At 41.0% G+C, this 18,007-nt stretch overlaps 1 protein-coding gene and 2 long non-coding RNA genes across 6 annotated transcripts in view; 1 reads left to right on the top strand and 2 right to left on the bottom strand.

Moving 5' to 3' along the window:
- Window positions 1-5,444, bottom strand: part of bcl2l12 (BCL2 like 12) — a 24,478-nt gene extending 19,034 nt beyond the window's left edge. Inside the window, exon 1 of one of the 2 annotated variants that reach the window (XM_071351679.1) lies at window positions 4,902-5,444. The gene's annotated coding sequence lies outside the window, so the exon portion shown is untranslated. The remainder of the gene's footprint in view (window positions 1-4,901) is intronic. The other variant, XM_071351773.1, reaches the window with a different exon arrangement.
- On the top strand, window positions 4,279-14,824 carry LOC139547146 (uncharacterized). Of its 3 annotated transcripts, none has more exons than XR_011669361.1 (6): window positions 4,279-4,964; window positions 10,897-11,063; window positions 11,234-12,584; window positions 12,677-12,952; window positions 13,071-13,812; window positions 14,035-14,824. It is a non-coding gene; the product is annotated as an uncharacterized lncRNA (long non-coding RNA). The 3 variants fall into 3 exon arrangements; XR_011669352.1 differs by having other exon boundaries at window positions 11,234-11,527; window positions 12,017-12,952; XR_011669342.1 differs by having other exon boundaries at window positions 11,234-12,952.
- LOC139547398 (uncharacterized) lies at window positions 14,812-16,748 on the bottom strand. Its single transcript, XR_011669520.1, has 3 exons — window positions 16,494-16,748; window positions 15,775-15,898; window positions 14,812-15,547 (listed from the first exon to the last, which is right to left on the bottom strand). It is a non-coding gene; the product is annotated as an uncharacterized lncRNA (long non-coding RNA).
- Window positions 16,749-18,007: the final 1,259 nt, after the last annotated feature.

An 18,007-nucleotide genomic window follows, 5' to 3' on the forward strand; every position in this document is an offset into this window, starting at 1 on the left:
ACGCAATTTTGTGGGTATTCATTGTTTCATAGCAAACAGTGCACACAATGAAGTTATGTCTATCAATTACCCATTACATACTGTACATAACCAATAGTAGCCTACAAATACTGTTAATTCCCATTATTTCTAATCTGCAATGTGTGTTAGGTTATTTCTGTTAATGCATTAAATATATTATTATTGGCCTCCCGGGTGGCGCAGTGGTCTAGGGCACTGCATCGCAGCGCTAGCTGTGCCACCAGAGACTCTGGGTTCGCGCCCAGGCTCTGTCGCAGCATGGCGCGACCGGGAGGTCCGTGGGGCGACGCACAATTGGCCTAGCGTCGTCCGGGTTAGGGAGGGTTTGGCCGGTAGGGATAACCTTGTCTCACTGCGCACCAGCGACTCCTGTGGCGTGGCGGGCCGGGCGCAGTGCACGCTAACCAAGGTGCACGGTGTTTCCTTCGACACGTTGGTGTGGCTGGCTTCCGGGTTGGATGCGCGCTGTGTTAAGAAGCAGTGCGGCTTGGTTGGGTTGTGTTTCGGAGGACGCATGGCTTTCGACCTTCGTCTCTCCCGAGCCCGTACGGGAGTTGTAGCGATGAGACAAGATAGTAACTACTAACAATTGGATACCACAAAAATTGGGGAGAAAAAGGGGGTAAAAAATTATTGCATGACATAAGTATTTGATCACCTACCAACCAGTAAGAATTCCGGCTCTCACAGACCTGTTAGTTTTTCTTTAAGAAGCCCTCCTGTTCTCCACTCATTACCTGTATTAACTGTACCTGTTTGAACTCGTTCCCTGTATAAAAGACACCTGTCCACACACTCAATCAAACAGACTCCAACCTCTCCACAATGGCCAAGACCAGAGAGCTGTGTAAGGACATCAGGGATAAAATTGTAGACCTGCACAAGGCTGGGATGGGCTACAGGACAATAGGCAAGCAGCTTGGTGAGAAGGCAACAACTGTTGGCGCAATTATTAGAAAATGGAAGAAGTTCAAGATGACGGTCAATCACCCTCGGTCTGGGGCTCCATGCAAGATCTCACCTCGTGGGGCATCAATGATCATGAGGAATGTGAGGGATCAGCCCAGAACTACACGGCAGGACCTGGTCAATGACCTGAAGAGAGCTGGGACCACAGTCTCAAAGAAAACCATTAGTAACACACTACGCCGTCATGGATAAAAATCCTGCAGCGCACGCAAGGTCCCCCTGCTCAAGCCAGCGCATGTCCAGGCCCGTCTGAAGTTTGCCAATGACCATCTGGATGATCCAGAGGAGGAATGGGAGAAGGTCATGTGGTCTAATGAGACAAAAATAGAGCTTTTTGGTCTAAACTCCACTCGCCGTGTTTGGAGGAAGAAGAAGGATGAGTACAACCCCAAGAACACCATCCCAACCGTGAAGCATGGAGGTGGAAACATCATTCTTTGGGGATGCTTTTCTGCAAAGGAGACAGGACGACTGCACCGTATTGAGGGGAGGATGGATGGGGCCATGTATCGCGAGATCTTGGCCAACAACCTCCTTCCCTCAGTAAGAGCATTGAAGATGGGTCGTGGCTGGGTCTTCCAGCATGACAACGACCCGAAACACACCGCCCGGGCAACGAAGGAGTGGCTCCGTAAGAAGCATCTCAAGGTCCTGGAGTGGCCTAGCCAGTTTCCAGACCTGAACCCAATAGAAAATCTTTGGAGGGAGCTGAAAGTCCGTATTGCCCAGCGACAGCCCCGAAACCTGAAGGATCTGGAGAAGGTCTGTATGGAGGAGTGGGCCAAAATCCCTGCTGCAGTGTGTGCAAACCTGGTCAAGAACTACAGGAAACGTATGATCTCTGTAATTGCAAACAAAGGTTTCTGTACCAAATATTAAGTTCTGCATTTCTGATGTATCAAATACTTATGTCATGCAATAAAATGCAAATAAATTACTTAAAAATCATACAATGTGATTTTCTGGATTTGTGTTTTAGATTCCGTCTCTCACAGTTGAAGTGTACCTATGATAAAAAATTACAGACCTCTACATGCTTTGTAAGTAGGAAAAGCTGCAAAATCGTCAGTGTATCAAATACTTGTTCTCCCCACTGTATATAATAAACAAATATATATATATATTATTATTAGTCATTTACCGTTTGTTCTCATTGTCGGAGTGGACAAGTTTTTGTTTATTTCATTACATATACGAGTTGTCAAATTATTCATTGTCTTTTGTTTGAAACCCTCCTGTCAATGGACAGCGTAAGGACGCGCATCTGATTATGCATATAGACATAGGACATGGCCTGCGTGCAAATGTAGACCAATACATGTGGCCATTTGGGGATGTCTGATAGTATTTCTGATTGTCTTAACCTCTTGGAAATAGGGGGCGCCATTTTCACTTCTGGATAAAATCGTGCCCAATTTAAACGGCCTCGTACTCTGTCCTAGATCATATGATATGCATATGCCTTCCACTAGATGTCAACAGGCAGTAGAACGTGGAATGAAGTCTCTAGCCTTCTCTGGGACAGGATGGTAGTCGTTGGAGTGAGAGGTCAGCCATATTGGTAGTACTTGGCTACGCACTTCGGTTTGTCATATCGTTTTCTGCAATGCGTTAGGTAGACACGAAGAAATGCTCAAATCTGGGGCGTTTTTGGATATATTTGTGAAAAACATCCTAAAGATGGATTTTCAACTGAGTTTGAACAGTTTATTCGACTTTTATTATGACTTTTTGAATTTTTCGTTCATGCGTAAAATCTTCATGGACACGTGAGCTCCACCATGCTAGCCAAAGTTGCTAATTCGACAGAAGAAATGGACATTCTAAAACAAAACAACGATTTATTGTGGAACTAGGATTCCTGGCACTGCATTCTGAAGAAAGTTCATCAAAGGTAAAGGAATATTTATGATGTTATTTCGTATTTTTGTGGACTCCAACATGGCGGAGAATGGCTGAGCGCTGTCTCAGATTATTGCATGCTGTGCTTTGTACTAAAGTAATTTTTTTAAATCTAACACAGCGGTTGCATTAAGAACCAGTGTATCTTTAATTATATGTGCAACGTGTATTTTTCAGCAAAGTTTATGATGAGTTTTTCGGTTAGATTACGTGGCTGTCTAGAATTTCTCTGGACATTTTGGTGCCATTTGTGACCATGGCGCCAATGTAAAACCACGATTTGTAGCTATAAATATGCACATTTTCGAACAAAACATAAATGTATTGTATAACATGATGTCATAAGACTGTCATCTGATGAAGTTGTTCAAAGGTTAGTGATTAATTTTATCTCTATTTGTGGGTTTTGTGAAAGCTATCTTTACGGTGAAAGAATGGCGTTGTGTTTTGGGCTATTGTGGTGAGCTAACATAAATATATGTTGTGTTTTCGCTGTAAAACATTTTAAAAATCGGACATGTTGGCTGGATTCACAAGATGTTTATCTTTCATTTGCTGTATTGGACTTGTGATTTCATGAAATTATATTATATGATATCCCTGTGGCGCAAGGCTATGCTAGTCAGCGTTTCTGATGAGGATGATCCCGGATCCGGGGTCGGTAGAGGTTTTAACTCACCACCACTAATGAGCTGTGGAGCTTCTCAAAGTAATGTCTCTTCACCTCAAACAGCAAGTAAACAAAGTCTGTTTTTAGAATCAACTTAGAAAGACTATAGTTCCTCAAAGTATTTGAACAACATTTCCAGCTCTCTCCCTTTCGATAAACACTCTGCATGAAAGGGAAAAATGTAATGGAAACGTCATAAAATACCTGATTACTTATTTTCCTTTGCACAAATAGTCTACAGGTGTGTCCGTCCTGAGCTCACTGGCATGGGAAACTGAGGGCACAGAATATTTTATACAATGTTTCAAGTTTGCTAGCACCAGTTTTGGGGAGACCCAGTTGATACAATGTTTCAAGATAATTGCAGACAGGCCATGCTTAGCCAATTTGATTTATAGGATATTTATTTTTATCAGGATATTTTCTACCTGCAAGCTGCAATGTTTTTGTGTGTTGGCTTTATGTAGGTTATTATTACATATTTGGCAATGTAGATTAACCACAGACAATGATTTTGAGATACAAAGACTTCTATAAATTAAATGAAACTGTTCCACAAAAATGTGCATATGAAAATCATAACTGGCACGCAGATTGGTATAAACGGAAAGATCAATTGGCACTTCAAATGGAAAAGGTTTCGACCACTGATATAGCCTATTAACGGCAACTTCAGGAGGGAAGGCCAGCAGCAGCGGGTGAAGGACGGTCGGGAATAGGTTTTTTTCCTTCTGGTTAGGCTATCTCTGGCTCCCTCGAGTCATGTGTGGGTCTTCGATATTTAATCAAACAGCATCAGACAAGTTCAGTACGTACAATTGATTTTGTTAAAACACACAGGGTGTGTCTATAAATGGAAAAATACACGTTTTAAAATGAAAGAAGACTAATCTTGGTGGACCAATTTTTTTGTGTGTGTTCGGGACAGCCTTAGTAGAAACGCAGGAAATGAGCTTTAGATGCACAAACGAATTCTGAGGGAGGACCCAATTCCCCCTACTTCTAAAACCAAAGTTGCGCCCCTGCTAATGGCTGTAGTAAATAAGGATATTACTTAGTCCAAGAACTTCGTGCCAGCATCTTATCAGACTGTCTAAACTGTCACCACGCCCTCTCCTTTCTTTAGGCATGGCATGCACGTATCAGTTCAGGTGGTATCTGTGGCATGAATGTTCACAAGGCTACACTTGACTTACTTAATCTTTTCAAAAATGGAAAAGTGCAACTCTACATTGGTCATCGGCACACCACTAACACCCACTGATGTTTGAATGGCTGAACACCGGACCGAAAGTCGATTTTCCCTCAAAATATGCGGCCACTTAAATATTAACGTTACCTGTGGTGGTTCGGCCCTCACTGCTCCACGCCGAATCGGAGTCCTCATAAGCAAAACGTCCCAGTGAGTAATATTAACTTTTCTAAAATATAATTTAAAAAAATATATATAGTGCTAAGCGTTCATCTCCTCTCCACTCCACTTCTTCAACTTCAAGCTAGCAACAGCAGGCTATCGCTGTAAAGTTGTATTAATTCGATAGAAGACTAAGACATATATAGCTAGCTAACGTTACATGTTTTCATTCGCTTCCACTATTGTCAGTCCTCACAGAATGCTCTTCATACTTGTCTACTTCTTATCCAGTCTTGCTAGCTACTTTTGTGGGTGAATTTCAAGTCAACCGCTCTTGACCAAATGAAACTCGAAGTTCCAGTTTTCCGCATATCCAAACTGAGACAAATTACGTCAAAGACAGTACAGTATGAAGATAGGCAGAAATTACTTATCCAATAGAAATCCCCGATCCCCACTTGAGCCGCGTTCAACTACTAGTCGGAACTAGGAAACTCGGAAATGTCAAAAATGCTACAACCACAAATAGAACAATGAGACAGATATTTCACTGGACGTATAAATGTGAAGCACACCTTTGGCGTTTCCACTCACTACCAAATATAGTAGTAATAGGAAGCCCATTGGCCGGCACTGGGAGAATATAGAACGAGATGGATTTTGGCCAAGATTCTGCAAATTTTCTCATCAATGAAACATTTGATCTCAATACAGTTTTCTGTCACCAAAACTAGAATCCGTGCCGAACAGAGTGGACAACGTTTTGTAAACTTTTACTCAAAACAATTACATCTGTTTAGAAGGAGTGCCAAAGCGAATTGTGTTATTGCACACGCTCACTTCAAAGAGTCGTTCCCTGACGGAAATATGCAAAAGTTGCTAGAACGCGCCAATAGGATCTCGCTAGCTCGTGCTTGGCTCCGCCCACCTCTTGCTTGTTCTGCCCACTATGACTAAATTGTTCCCGTTGGAAACAACAGGCTGTGGTCTATCTTAGTTGTAAAAATCTTTGATAAAACTGGTTGTAGTTATACATGTGCCTCGTTCAATGAATCAGGAAGTTGGAAATTAGTTTCCTAGTTCCGACTAGCATTGAACACGGCATTATAGGATGTCATTGTGAAGTTGGCTAGCTAATGGTGCTTTCAAGACAACTGTGAACTCGGAAAAAAAACGAATTCGGAAAGTCAGAGCTCTAGAAAAGGGTCAGAGTTCCCAATTTGGAAATCCGCATTCAAAACGAATTTTCTCAGTCGGCGTTTTTTTTTCAGAGTTCACAGTGCTCTTGGATGCACTGAAGATGGAAGTCGGAGATTTTCCAGTTCCGAGTTCTCAGTTGTTGTGAACGCGGCATAAACTCATGCGTAGACCATAGGCGGAAATCCCAGGGGGGACACGACCCCCCCATCCTGGGAAAAATATGATTTGTCCCCCCAATATATCACTGTAAACATAACTAATTTCAATAATATTAATAGTACGCAATGAAAGCACTTGTCCTGATTATAGACACTTAATAGCGTGTTTTTGTTTCAAAAGATTGCGAACCCTGCCCTTTGCTTCACAATGGTTTGATCCACTGCCTCTCACCCCCAAGCCCTCTAGCAGTGGCACATGATGCAGGTACGGCGCATGTGTGGGAATCTGACATTGGCTCTGTCGTTGGTGGCTGACATCCAGTAAGGAGTTCAAACAAAAGATATGTTAGACATTTCTTTACTTTTACCACTCAACACGAGAAAACACATTTATAACTGTCATTTATAGTCTTCATTTTCGCTACATTAAATGACAGGTCACTCGTTATGTTAGCTAGTGGGTTAGATGACGTTTGCTAGCTAGCTACAGTAAGGCCTAAAGTAAGGCCACCAGACTGTTAAACAGCCATCACTAACATAGAGAGGCTGCTGTCACATACAGACTCAAATCTCTGGCCACTTTAATAAATGGACTTAATAAAGGTATCACTAGTCACCTTAAATAACGCTACTTTAATAATGTTTACATATCCTACATTACTAATCTCATATGTATATACTGTTCTATCCCATCTACTGCATCTTGCCTATGCCTATCATTAGTCACTTTAAATAACGCCAGTTTAATAATATTTACATATCCTACATCACTCATCTCATATGTACATACTGCTCTATACCATCTACTGCATCTTGCCTATGCCGCACGGCCATCACTCATCCATATATTTATATGTACATATTCTTATTCATCCCTTACATTTGTGTGTATAAGGTAGTTGTTGTGAATTTGTTAGATTACTTGTTAGATATTACTGCATTGTCGGAACTAGAAGCACAAGCATTTCGCTACACTGAAATTAACATCTGCTAACCATGTGTATGTGACCAGTAAAATTTGATTTGATTTGAACATTACCCATTTTTGCTGCTGTTTGATATGGAACGCCCTTTGGGTCTTAAAGCACTTGGTCAAAACGCAATCTTTCTAATGCTCTATGTGTAAAGTAAACAGGTGCAGGCGCTAAATTAACGCGTGCACGCGTTAAATTAACGTCTTCACGTGCTAAATTAACGCCTACACGCGTCAAATAAACGCGTGCAAATGTGCTTGCAGGCGGTTCAACATGTGCTAAATAAACGGCTGCAAGCGGTCAAGTTAACGCCTACAGCTGCTAAATATACACCTATACACGTTAACTTAACGCGTTCCTTAATAAGCTAATTTTACTAGCCAATTTCCCTAGCTCCTCCTTTCAACCAGGTTTCAATAATCAGTGTACAGTCAGTTTGATGCAGCAACAACACCACAATTGAAGATGGCGAGAAGGAACTTCCTTATCCGCTGCAAACAGATCCTAAATGACTGCACTCGATAATCATGGACTTGATGCCCTTGAGTCCACGTTAACAAGGTTGATTATTTTTAAATACTATTGTAGCGACCCGCACAGACAGCGGCCTGTTATGTGGTAGGCTATTAGTGGGTTGTGTTGTACTTACCAGTGTTTGCGGGGTCCGACATGCCAATCAACCTGCTATCTGCCAATCACGGGGATACCTGGAATGTTCTGATGCCGGGCATCCTGGTGTTTGGCGGAGAGGCGTGGAGGGGGTTGGGCAGGGGGATGGAGCATTGGAAGTTAAGACCAGGTTTAGCCATTGTTCTCTCTCTTACGTCTGGGCTTCACAAGAGAAGGTCACGGTTGGCTTGTGGGGTATCTTTCGTTTATTTGGCGTGGGCTACGACCAAACAGTAGCTTGTGTAAAGTTGGGTTAATAAACCGTCAATTCGTAAACTCAACCCTCTGTCTGGACAATTGTTCCTTTATGATCTTGTCAGGTCATTAATAATAGTGTAATCATAAAGTTGATCCGCACACCCCGGCCATCGCTGCAGTGAACGGTGCAGTCTTGTAACATTTTTACAGCCCTGCTAGCTACATAAAGGTGATTTATTGTCAAGGAGTACTGACGTGAAACATGTTTTAGTATTTTTAGGCATTTTTTGTATTTTCAGGTATTTTTAGGCTGGCTAACTATAATATCAATGCCACCTAGCCTTAGCCGCGCTAGCTCGCGATTAACATGAAAACATTTACAAAACTCACATAAAGCTCATTTGACCTAAGACAACCCTGTAAAAACTTTGCTAATATCTACAACATACCAGCTTTCCAACAGCACATATATTACTTTTGAATACCCTTTGAAATTTGTATATTTCATCTAAGCCTATGATGCAGAAATTAACAACTTCAGAACCAGGAACGTTAACGTTAGTACTATGATACTGTTTTAACATGGTCTCTATGGTCTCTATTTTCACAAAACTGTTGTCTTGCAGAATGGAAACCATGCAGAGGAGCCTTGCCTGGGCTAGGGGGAGGCTGATAAATGTTGCTTTAGCAGATTATCTAATTGATCAAGTATCTCAGTTCATTCAGGAGATTCGTTCCTCTGGCTGGCATGCACAAGGTAATGTCATGACGTTGGCCTATTTGGGTACAGCAAGCTCTCCCTGCCCCCTACAACTACGCTGCTGTGGTTAGAGAGAGGTTGTAAATTCCTGAGGAGAAGACCCTACCACATGGCCACAACAGTATAAGAGGCAGAGTAAGCTTTCATAGAAAACAAAGGAATTTCTTCCACCTCACAGAACTTGAGGTACGAACAAATGTCATGTTCCGGAGAAAGTATAAAAGATCGGTGAAGAATCCAGCTACGAACTGGTCCATTTGTTACCATTGAAAGATTAGTGGAATCTGTGTGGGTAGCTGGACAGGTAGGATGACTGACAGTGAAGGTGAACGGTGGTCACGTGTCAGGTGACAGAAGAATGGATGAGACTGAGGCAGGAATTCCTTTAACCATAAAGTGGTATATTTACTGAGTAGTCTGTGGTGGATTCATGGACGCACAGAACTTCTCGAGCAGACGGAGTTAAGGAAGAGAAAGAAGCTCATGGGAGACGGTGTGGCCACATTACCGTAACGCTGTTTATATAATAGCCTCAGATATGAGTTTTACATCTAATTGTTGTATAAGATGAATGAGTGAGTATGATACTGTTTGTAAAATTGTGTAATATACCTTTGGACTGTTTAATGAAGGAAAACCCAATTCCCTTTTTGATTTGAACTAAATCAGAGGACCACCCCTGAAAAGATCCATTCTACAACAACACGAATGAATGTCACTCTGAACTATCCACTCTAACCTACGACAGAGAAAGAGAGAGAGAGGACGGAAACTCTCCAACAGAAACTAACTTTTCAACAGCGATCAAGACGACACACTGAGCGTAAATATATATATTGATTGCAATTGTTCCCGAATGAGTGAGCGTTCATGTGCAAAGGATTAGCATTTCAATTGTTATAATTATTAACTCTGTAGTGACGTCTCAATCGACCCCCACTTCCCTTTGGTCTAACAACAATGCCGGTTTAGCCCACTAGGGCACATTCTCCTATCATTTCTTGTAACCATTATTTACTTTGTTTGTTTGTTTATGCATTTCTGTGAATTACTTAGTTAGTAATAAATAAATGATTTAAGACAATTGATGTATGGATGACTCATAGTGAAGACTGGGTTTGTGCAGATAACCAACAATTTACAACGTTTGGAATGAGACTAACGCGAGGTAAAGTAAATAATTCATTCATTAAGAAGACTATGGATCAGATATGAAAATATCTGAAAAGTTATGTTAAGAAATGATAACTTTGTGATCTGAATATTCTCCTTGTGTAACGCTCGTCTTCCTCCTCGTCTGAGGAGGAGCAAGGATCGGACCAAAGCGCAGCGTGGTTTGAATACATATTTTAATTATAGCAACGAAGACGAAAAACACTTGACAAAATACAAAACAATAAACGACGTGAACAAACGAACGAAAACAGTACTGTGTGGCGAACAAACACAGACACGGCAACAATCACCCACAAACAAACATTGAAAACAGCCTACCTTAATATGGTTCCCAATCAGAGACAATGACAAACACCTGCCTCTGATTGAGAACCATATTAGGCCAAACGAACAAACCTAAACATAGAAACAAATAACATAGACTGCCCACCCCAACTCACGCCCTGACCATACTAAATAAAGACAAAACAAGGGAAATAAGGTCAGGAACGTGACACCTTGGTACCCCGACTTCCTAGTTAATTACGGTTACATGATTAATCAATCTAATCGCGTAATACTAATTACAGGAATCTTTGATAAAAACTAAGTCTTCAATTTAATGATAGTAAAGACACGAAAGTAAGCAGCATTATAGTGGGTTTGGTTGGGTTTACTGTTGCCCATTGTATTCGTTCTTGGTCAACATTTCTATTTATGTCTTGGCTTTAAAATCCAATATTATAAAAACATTACTTGGCCACAATTTGTGACAGTTACTATAATTCCAAAGTGTTTTTGGAATGAGGGGTCGGGCGGTGTGACAATACAATAAGTAGCCTAAACGCAGTTTATTATTGTTACAGCCAGTTCCGGTTACCAGGCTCCTCGGACTTGGAGAGGAGCTAGAGGTGCACCTTGTTTATGCCATCACTCAAGAGCAACTGAGGTTTCTGATGTCCTGTGCTTTCAGCGTGTCTCAGATGGCAGATATTCTACATGTGTCCCGATCAACACTATAATGTTGTCTAAGGTCAGTTGTTCTTGGGCGTAATGCTATAAACTACAGACTTTAGATGCATGGTTTCCAGTTTCTTACCAATCAAACAATTTTAGAATGACTACAATCAAGACAGGACTTTAAAATGACTATGATGATATACATTACCTCATCCCTGTCCATTGTTACAATTTTTCCCCCAGACACTTCAATCTGTCACATGCACCGTTATATTCTGACATGTCAGACTTGGCTCTGGATGAAAAGATTAAGGACTTGGTGGCTGGGAACGACAAACTTGGACCGGAGGCTGTTCGAGCGCAATTAAGGGCATTGGGAATCCGGGTGCAGAGACGCAGAGTGAGGGACAGCATGATTCGTGTTAACCCGAGGGCGGCTGCCCTCAGAGCCATGTCGCAGAGGCTACATAGAAGGTCATACCGTGTTGCTGGACCAAACTCGTTATGGCACCTTGATGGAAACCACAAACTGATAAGGTAGATGTATCTTTGTGATAGACACAATTATCTATATCACTGGTGAGAAGTTGTACATTGAAACATCTCAAATTGTTCATCAACTTGTTCATCAAAAACTAACAGTTCAGTTTAGCAAGCAATGGCCCAATGTCAATCATGTGGATAATAATTGTTTTATTGTGTTCCTGCTACTTCTGTGAACGATAGAATATCTGCATCATGAAATTAACAAACATGCTTATATTGAGGACATACTGAGGCAAAAACGGTTGGAACAAAGTATTTGTGCCTAAGTGTGAACAACAGGAGAGTCTGTCCTCTTGACTCATTAACTTGATTCATTAACATTGTTCCACATTTTGGATGTTAATTTAATATCTGGTCTGCTGCTTTGTTATATACTGCAGGAACCTGATGCAGCATCTAAGTGGTAAAGGAGGATGGTGATGTTTGTATATTGCATGTGTTCAACTTTTGTATCAACCAGTGCTGTGCTTTCTGATTTAGGTGGAGGATAGTCATACATGGTGGCATTGATGGGTGCAGCCGCCTCGTTGTGTTTCTTCGTGCTTCCAGCAACAATCGCAGCAGTACTGTAATGGATTGCTTCGTGAATTCTGTCTCCAGATATGGCGTTCCCTCCAAAGTTAGGACGGACCATGGAGGAGAAAACAACATTGTCTGCTTGTTGAATGTAATACATATTGAAAATATTATTTTAAAAATAGCGCTACATGCATCCTTAAAATGTCTTCTTGACCTACACATTGATTACATTCTATAGTGAGTGATGCATGCGGCTACTTTTTTTTTCTGTAAATCATTTTCAGAACGCAATCACATTATGTTTGACAGCTTTATTGCTTTCTCCGTGTTTTTGAAATGTATAAGCCTTTAAATGACCTTTTACCGACTACTTCTACAAACGAGGCTACACTTGTGGCAGCACCTATTCCTGTGGCACCACTTCTTGTGGCCCCCCTCCACCTATACCACTTCCTGTGGCCTCCCCTCCACCATTCCCTGAGGCTTATCATCCACCTTCACCACACTATTCTGTTGATGTTGGTAATGAGTAAGTCATCCCTGTAAATAATTAAATGTCTTGTTATTACAGATGAAATGTGGGAAGTATCTGAGCTTTGTTATTCTGAATGTCTCTTTTAGTGTTGACCTCCAAACACTGCTGAAGTTAATGAGATGCCAACCAAATTATCGTGATGAGGGACAACATTTATGATTGTGCAATGAGAGGCTTTAAGAGAGCCCGCTTTAATCCGGAGGCAAAAATAGACATGGTTTTTAGGGATGCTGACGAAAAAGGGGCAGCTGATGAGGGTGGTCCCTCAAGAGAATTTCTCCGGCTGCTAATGAGTGCCATCCATTCCTCTGCAATATTTGAGGGACCTGATTGACAAAAAGGCCTTTCTTGCAACTCTCAAGGTGAGTTACACTTTTACACCAACAAAGACACATTTGTTTATGGCAATATATATATGACTTGAGTAAGACATTTGAATGGAATGTGTCCTTTATTTACTGTTTGTCTCCTGTGTGACAGCAACATGGGGGTGTAGAGCCACATTTTTTCAGACACTATACAGGAGACAAACCTCCTGTGCCAGAACTGAAAGAAATTGCGGAATATGACTTCAGAGAGAAGTTAAGTACTTTATACTGTGATTGGATGTTATGTTACTGTTAATTTGCACTAAGTTTGAACATTTTTGGGGTTGTAGTTCATGACAACTTTTCCATGTGGATTTGGTTTATTTTTGTTGGCAGTCAATCTTTAAGGGTAGTGATAATCAGTTTATTGTTTTGCTAATTTGTCCCAAAACACAGTTCAATAAACAATCTAAGATCCAGTTAGCACAAACTGTTAACGAGGCAGAGGAAGTGGTCATGTTGGGTCCAGTGCGATACATTCGTACATTGGAGAGGGATGCCCTGGTGGAGTCAGCCACAAAGTTCTACTTAGAAAGCAGGATGCGGGATGCTCTTATGTAGTGTTTCCATATATCTAAGGAATCTCAAGTTTAGTTAAATTCTTCAGGGCAAATTCATAGACTTATTTTTACTTTATAGATTCAAAGAGGGTCTATAGTGTCTAGGTCTCCTGCCTTACATGAATAGACACTCAAGCCTCTTCGGAGAGGTTTTCATCTACGCTGAGAAACCTCGTTTGGCCAAAGACATAGCTTCTCTCTTCAAAGCAGAGCACTCCCCACCTGGTACCAATCAAAGAGCAATAGAGAGAAGAGTAATATGTTTCTGGAGGGACTGACTTCTGGAGGTGGAAGGTTAGATGCAAAACCATGATCATTGAAGTAACACGGCCCACATCAGTAAAACATCACATAATCACTCTCACAACTGTGGGACAGCATTTTGTAGCCTTATTCTTCCATGGGCCCCCTAAGAATGTAATAAATTAAATCCCAAACTACTTTCACTTAAGAGTACTGTGTTCTCCAACAAGTGTTACTTATGGACTTTAATGACCTCCCCTTTCCTTTTTTCAGGGGGGAACACATACCCTTTAACCATGGAGGTTTTCATTTTCACTTCGGGGGCTTCAGCATTCCTAGGCTGGGATTGCCAGTGGAGCCACAGCTACAGTTCTCTGCAACCGCACGGCAAGCGGTACCAGAGCGCCAAGTCTAGGTCCAAGAGGCTTCTAAACAGATTCTACCCCCAAGCCATAAGACTACTGAACATCTAATCAAATGACTACCCAGACTATTGCTGCTTATCTATGCATAGTCACTTTAATATCTCTACCTACATGTATATATTAACTTGACTAACCAGTGCCCCCGCACATTCTCTGTACCGGTATCCCCTGTATATAGGCTCGCTATTGTTATTTTACTGATGGTCTTTAATTATTTACTTTTCTTGTAACTGCATTGTTGGTTAAGGGCTTGTAAGTAAGCATTTCACTGTAAGGTCTACACCTGTTGTATTTGGCGCATGTGACAAATACAATTTGATTCATTTAAGGGGAATTATCCAAAACGTTTATTGCATGACCACCTAGTGAGTTCGCAATACTGCAGCCAATGCTAATTGATATTATGAAAGTTTCCGACAGGATTGTCCATCAGCAAAAAAAAGTTGTAATGTTTGAAAACTTTCACTACACAACTAACCAGAATCAATTGGACAGTAATACATAATGCAGTTTTAATATTTAAATAAATTTATGATTTCTTAGTGGGTAAACTGAGCATTATGCAAAGTAGTTAAGCCATGTATGTCAAGGGACTGTTACAATATGTGCAATGTTACATAAATAAATCTTACAGTAAATATGGACGTTTCATTTACATGTGTTATGGCAATAAGACACTGTAGTTGGTACACAGGTCGCAGTGCAGCAAGTTTGAGGCTAGTGGAGAAGCACAAGTGGGACTTTGAGTGAAGTAACTAAGGGCAGAAAAGGATATCAGGGTGCCCAGGAACTTGAAGCTGCTGATCATTTCCATGTACAGTAGATGGGAGAATGGTCAAGTATCACCATCTACTTTGTTTTGCTTATGCTGAGACTTGTCCTATCACCATTGTCAGGTCCCACAGCTCCTTCATGTACTCATGTCTACCGTGGTAGTGTCGGGTCCATTCTAGGGATACACATTCTTATAATGTAAAAAATCTAATTTGTTATTACAGGATTTACACCCAGAGCCTGCTAACCAGTTTGTGGGTCAGGATGGCGTTGAAAGCAGAGCTATAAAAGAAAATGCACTCTGACGGATTTAAAAATGTATAATTGACATTTGTTGGAACAATAGGCAAACTGGAGGTGTACAAAGTGTAGCACAATCTATTGTTCCAGATTTTATTTTATCGATATCGACTGGGCTGCAGTGGAGACGGTAAGAAGCTTCAATATCATGGGGACCTAACTTCTAATGTCCTTTCCTGGTACACCCACAGACACTGCAGTCAAATGCCAACCAGCGGCTCTCCGTCCTATGGTGGCTGAAGACATTTTGCCTGATGTCAAACATTAAGAGTGTCAGATTGAAGTGTCTGGAAAAAATGTAAACAGAACCATAAGAGCAGATTAGTTTGTCATCTTTACTGGCACAGTTTTAAAATGTCTAATTGTAGTCACTTTCAATTGATTCATTGACTCCAAGAACCATAGATTGTTTGAGGTTCATAACATTAACACAACTGACAGACGTTGCTTGACTGTAAATTAGGATACATGTTTTAATAAGATTTGATATTTGATTGGGCTTAACGTTGCATACCTTGTGTTGTGCATGCATGCCAACCAGGTGAGAATCACCAAAATGAATTGATACTTGATGAATCAGGTCTTCTCTGCTGCTTTATAAGGCTTGCCCACTCCAAGCTCCTCTTCATGGTTCCCTTCTGCAAGAGACAATTGTGAAAATAAAGAGGAAGGAATGGGAACCCTATACCTTTGAACCAGTACTAGGTATATGCCTGAAGTTATTTTACTCTTAATAAGCTTCGATGGAATATATTCAAAGTGAACATGCACATGAAAGTCTACTCTGTACGAAAGTCTACTCTGTTCGTACTAACTAGCTAACGTACTAACTAGCTAACGTAGCAAGCTAGCTAACGTTAGTACCTATTTCATTTATGTGAAGTCGTCAAAGATGGAATCTTTGCTATCGTCAGTTTATTCCAAGATCAGCATGCAGCTGTATTGCTTTTAAGTCCCTATGATAAACTGAACTCCAAACTGAACAGAACTACACTCTCTTCTACCATTGTCTTAAATATCTTTATGGTCTCGTTGCAAAAGCTAAATTGTCACCAGGGGACTTTGAAGCACCTGTGTGCGGATCTTGGAGGAAACTGACGATAGCAAAGATAACAAACACCACATAAACGGAATTGGTGCTCGCTAGCTCTGCAAATTCAGCTATTGTGGGAAGCCAGCCAATATAAAATGAAAACATAAACTATATTAAAATAACAAAAGGTTGCAGCTTACGTTGTGTAAATGGTGAACTCATACAGCTATCAACCCTTGTCACTGCAATCCGTTTCACATTTGCTAGCTGACTAGCTTGCAGATCGGAGCCCATTATAGAATGATAATAGATGATAGAAGCCCATCTCCTACTGTAAATAACCTGCACATTGTATGCATGTGTGTGTGTAGCCAGCCAGGTAGAACAATGGAAGAAAAAAGATGGACATCAGAGCATTTTTCAGTACACCAAAACGCAAAGTATGAACCCTAGTAGCCTAATATCTCAAAGACTAGTTGATAAAATGTTAATAAGAAGTGAAATGCTAATGGAAATGTTTCATAATGATGTCATTTGGCAGATCAGGCAACAGATGGCACACAGACAGCAGAGCTGGGGACAGATAGGCAGGGACAGACTGGGAGTCTCAGGTAAGTTTGTTGAGTCTTTGTTTGGCAACATTATGAAAGGTTCTCTCTTTTTTTAGACTTGTAAAATAGGGACATAATTGGAAAATGCCATGGATACCCCCTCTCTCAACTTAAACTGGTGACTGAACCAAGATTTGTTTAAGGCAATGGTATTGCTGTTGTGATTAATTGTGTAGTTTTGGGTACCGGTAGTTAGGAGTATGGCAAACACCTTATATATAATTATTAATTTACGCCTACTGTATGATAGCTACAGACAGTACTATGTGACATTACCAAAGATTTTTAGAACTAACTCAAGATAGACCACAGCCTGCTGTTTCAAATGGGAGCAAATTAATCACAATGGGCCAAACAAGCAAGGAGGTGGGCAGAGCCAAGCACGAGCTAGCAAGTTCCTATTGGTGCATCGTAGCATTATTTCCATATTTCCATTTCCAGCTTGCTAGCTACTTCCAGACACAAATGAGAGAACACCTCACTCTGACCATTTTACTCGCCCTAGCAGAGCTGGTTAGCCTGTTTTCATGTTATCTGACTAACTGTGCTGCTGGCAAAAATCTAAGTTTACTGACACTGGTCACCGTGTTGCACGTTTGTAATTTCCTCAGCTATTCTGCGCTGAATTTACAAACGCACCCCATATCTCGTAGAGAGTGGAAACGCCAACTGGATGCTTCACATTTATACATCTGGTGAAATATCTGGCTCATCGTTCTATCTGTGACATTACTCTGTGGTAACGTCTTCCTCTTTGGGTTTTAAGGTGTGTTGTTGCCACCAACTGGACAGTGGCAACAATGTCTCCGCCATTTCCTGGATGCAAGAAATCTAATCGTTTTCCTTATTTCAGTTTATGTGACAAAACAACTCACAATATAGAGAATCGTTGTACCATCTAAACTAGGGCTACACAGGGGGTACTTAGAAGACTCATGAGACCGTAGGCCACCTGTTAAAATGCACTTCAGGGGTACTCCGGGCAGAGCAAAATTCAATTGGTGGTACAGTAACTGAAAAAGGTTGGGAACCAATGATCTGAACCACTGTGAAATACAATATTTTTTGTTAATTAAAATATTGTATTTTCAGTTGTTTGAAGT

This window comes from Salvelinus alpinus, chromosome 1, assembly GCF_045679555.1.
Source record: "Salvelinus alpinus chromosome 1, SLU_Salpinus.1, whole genome shotgun sequence".
Classification (NCBI taxonomy): domain Eukaryota; kingdom Metazoa; phylum Chordata; class Actinopteri; order Salmoniformes; family Salmonidae; genus Salvelinus; species Salvelinus alpinus.